Here is a 4,261-nt window from a genome sequence, read left to right as displayed (position 1 = left end):
TGGCTCCCAACACCAAACTTAGAGTTTGACTGTGGGGGCTCTGGTTGACTCTGCTTTGAGAGAAGCTTTTCTGCTTCCTCTCCATGGTTGCAGAGGGAGATCCTTGAGTTTTAAACACAAGGGAGTTCTCATTCCATTGAAGGACTATTTCACCTCTGTCAACATCAATCACAGCTCTTGCTGTGGCCAGGAAAGGTCTTCCTAGGATGATGGATTCATCCTCTTCCTTTCCAGTATCCAGGACTATGAAATCAGCAGGGATGTAAAGGCCTTCAACCTTTACTACACGTCCTCTACTTGTCCATAGCCTGTTTTCTTGAGCTGTCTGCCATCTCTAATGAGATTTTAGCAGCTTGCACCCCATAGATTCCCATTTCTCTATTACAGAGAGGGGCATGAGGTTTATTCCTGAACCAAGGTCACATAGAGCCTTAAAGATCATGGTGCCTATGGTACAGGGTATTATGAACTTTCCAGGATCTTGTCTCTTCTGAGGCAATGTCAGTTGATCCAGATCACTTAGTTCATTGATGAACAAGGGAGGTTCAACTTCCCAAGTATCAATGCCAAATAATTTGGCATTCAGCTTCATGATTGCACCAAGAAACTTGGCAGTTTGCTCTTCAGTAACATCCTCATTCTCTTCAGAAGAGGAATATCATCAGAGCTCATGAAGGGCATAAGGAGGTTCAATGGAATCTCTATGGTCTCTAGATGAGCCTCAGAGTCCTTTGGTTCCTCAGAGGGAAGCTCCTTATTGATCACTGGACGTCCCAGGAGGTCTTCCTCCTTGGGATTCCGTCCTCCTCTCCTCACAGGTTCGGCCATGGCTTATGTCAATGGCCTTGCACTCTCCTTTTGGGTTCTCTTCTGTATTGCTTGGGAGAGTACTAGGAGGGATTTCAGTGATCCTTTTACTCAGCTGGCCCACTTGTGCTTCCAGATTTCTAATGGAAGACCTTGTTTCATTCATGAAACTTACAGTGGCCTTAGATAGATCAGAGACTAGATTTGCTAAATTAGAAGCATTTTGTTCAGAGTTCTCTGTCTGTTGCTGAGTGGATGATGGAAAAGGCTTGCTATTGTAAACCTGTTTCTTCCACCATTATTAAAGCCTTGTTGGGCTTTTGATCCTTCCATGAGAAATTTGGATGATTTCTCCATGATGAGTTATAGGTGTTTCCATAAGGTTCACCTAAGTAATTACCTCTGCTATTGCAGGGTTCTCAGGATCATAAGCTTCTTCTTCAAAGAAGCCTCTTGAGTACTGTTGGATGCAGCTTGCATTCCATGCAGACTCTGAGAGATCATATTGACTTGCTGAGTCAATATTTTATTCTGAGCCAATATGGCATTCAGAGTATCAACTTCAAGAACTCCCTTCTTCATAGGCGTCCCATTACTCACAGGATTCCTTTCAGAAGTGTACATGAACTGGTTATTAGCAACCATGTCAATGAGTTCTTGAGCTTCTGCAGGCGTTTTCTTTAGGTGAATGGATCCACCTGCAGAAGTGTCCAGTGACATCTTTGATAGCTCAGACAGACCATCATAGAATATATCCAGGATGGTCCATTCTGAAAGCATGTCAGAAGGACACTTTTTGGTCAACTGTTTGTATCTTTCCCAAGCTTCATAGAGGGATTCACCTTCTTTCTGCTGAAGGTTTGAACATCAGCTCTAAGCTTGCTCAGCTTTTGAGGAGGAAAGTACTTGGCTAAGAAAGCCGTGACCAGCTTATCCCAAGAGTTCAGGCTGTCTTTGGTTGAGAATCCAACCATAATCTAGCTCTGTCTCTTACAGCAAAAGGGAAAAGCATGAGCCTGTAGACTTCAGGATCTACTCCATTAGTCTTAACAGTATCACATATCTGCAAGAATTCAGTTAAGAACTGAAAAGGATCTTCAGATGGAAGTCCATGAAACTTGCAGTTCTGCTGCATCAGAGAAACTAATTGAGGTTTCAGCTCAAAGTTGTTTGCTCCAATGGCAGGAATGGAGATGCTTCTTCCATGTAAATTGGAATTAGGTGCAGTAAAGTCACCAAGCATTCTCCTTGCATTTTTTTTTCGGCTGCCATCTCCTTTCCTGTTCGAAATTTCTGAAGTTGTCTCTGGATTGTTGTAATTTAGCTTCTCTTAATTTTCTCTTCAGAGTCCTTTCAGGTTCTGGATCTGCTTCAACAAGAATGTTTTTCCTTGCTCCTGCTCATATGAAAGAAGAGGAAGAAAAAATAAAATAAGAGAATCCTTATTCACAGTAAGGGTTCCTTTTGAGTAGAAAAGAAGAAGAAGAAATTCGAACACAATGGGAGGATGGTGAGATGTGAGAGAGATGTTAGTAATGAATAATAAATAGAATAAGATGAGGGAGGAGGGATTTTTCGAAAATTATTTTGAAAAGGAGTTAGTGATTTTCGAAAATGTTTTTGAAAATTTTAGTATTTTTTTCGAAAATTTTTTTTTTAAAATAAAAATAAAAATAATTAGTTAATTAAAAAGAAATTTTTGAAAAAGAGGGAAGATATTTTCGAAAATTAGAAAGGAGAATTAGTTAGGTGGTTTTGAAAAAGTTAAGAAACAAACAAAAAGTTAGTTAGTTAGTTGAAACAAATTTTGAAAAATTTGAAAGGTAGTTAGGAAGTTAGGAAAGATATTTTGAAAAGATATTTTTTGAAAAAGATAAGATGAGAAGATATTTTTGAAAAGATATGATAGAAATTAGTTTTGAAAAAGATTTGATTTTAAAATCTCAATTAATGACTTGATTCACAAGAAATCACAAGATATGATTCTCAAAGTTTGAATCTTTCTTAACAAGCAAGTACAAACTTCAAATTTTTGAATCAAAACATTAATTGATTATGTTATTTTCGAAAATTTGGTATAAAAAATAAGAAAAAGATTTTTGAAAAATATTTTTGGAATTTTCGAAAATAACTAAGAATTTTGAAAAAGATTTGATTTTTGAAAAAGATTTTGAAAAAGATAAGATTTTCAAATTGAAAATTTGATTTGACTCATAAGAAACAACTTGATTTTTAAAAATTTTTGAAAAAGTCAACTCAATTTTCGAATTTGATGAGAGAAAAAGGGAAAGATATTTTTTTTATTTTTGAAATTTTTATGAAAAACATGAAAATTATGCAATGCATGAAATTTTTAGATCAAAACAATGAATGCATGCAAGAATGCTATGAATGTCAAGATGAACACCAAGAACACTATGAATGTCAAGATGAACATCATAGACACAATTTTGAAAAATTTTTAATGCAAAGAAAACATGCAGGACACCAAACTTAGAATTCTTTAATGCTTACGCACTAAGAATTCAAGAATGCATATGATAAACATGAAAAGACACAAAACAAAAAATCATCAAGATCAAACAAGAAGACTTACCAAGAACAACTTGAAGATCATGAAGAACACTATGAATGCATGATATTTTCGAAAAAATGCAAGATGCATATGCAAGTGACACCAAACTTATGATATGACTCAAGACTCAAACAAGAAACAGAAAAATATTTTTAATTTTTATGATTTTCTAATTTTTTTGGATTTTTTTGAAAATTATATGAAAAAGAAAAAATAAGGATTCCAAAATTTTTAATATGAATTCCAGGAATCTTGCCATGTTAGTCTAAAGCTTCAGTCAGGAATTAGACATGGCTCACTAGCCAGCCAAGCTTTCAATGAAAGCTCCGGTCCAAAACACTAGACATGGCCAATGGCCAGCCAAGCTTCAGCAGATATGGATACTTTCAGTATAGCACTAAGTGGTGAATCTCATTGTATGTAATTGAACCCAGTCCAAAAGATTAGACATGGCTTACAGCCAGCCAGGATTCAACATCATCCTGAAACACTAGAATTCATTCTTAAAAATTTTGAATCAAATTTTTGAAAACATTTTTATATTTTTTCGAAAACAGATGAGAAATTTTTGAAAGAATTTTTGAAAATAAAATAAAAAGAAAATTACCTAATCTGAGCAACAAGATGAACCGTCAGTTGTCCAAACTCGAACAATCCCCGCAACGGCGCCAAAAACTTGGTGCTGTTGCCGGATCAAACTTGGCACTGATGTTACCGGACCAAAAGCTTGCCGAAAACGCAAACAATCCCCGCAACGGCGCCAAAAACTTGGTGCACGAAATTGTGAGTCAGGCCAAACTATTCCTGGCACGTGAGCAACTTGTACGCGTAATCGTGATTACACATTCATAATTTGTCACAACTTCGATACAACTAACC

At 36.3% G+C, this 4,261-nt stretch overlaps 1 non-coding gene across 1 annotated transcript; it reads left to right on the top strand.

Annotated features, from left to right (window-relative positions):
• The first annotated feature begins 1,581 nt into the window (after nt 1-1,581).
• LOC112761640 (small nucleolar RNA R71) lies at nt 1,582-1,688 on the top strand. Its single transcript, XR_003182027.1, has one exon. It is a non-coding gene; the product is annotated as a small nucleolar RNA R71 (small nucleolar RNA).
• Nucleotides 1,689-4,261: the final 2,573 nt, after the last annotated feature.

Source organism: Arachis hypogaea, chromosome 16 (assembly GCF_003086295.3).
Source record: "Arachis hypogaea cultivar Tifrunner chromosome 16, arahy.Tifrunner.gnm2.J5K5, whole genome shotgun sequence".
Classification (NCBI taxonomy): Eukaryota; Viridiplantae; Streptophyta; class Magnoliopsida; order Fabales; family Fabaceae; genus Arachis; species Arachis hypogaea.
Note: the sequence above shows the minus strand (reverse complement) of the source record. Positions and strands in the feature narration are given on the sequence as shown.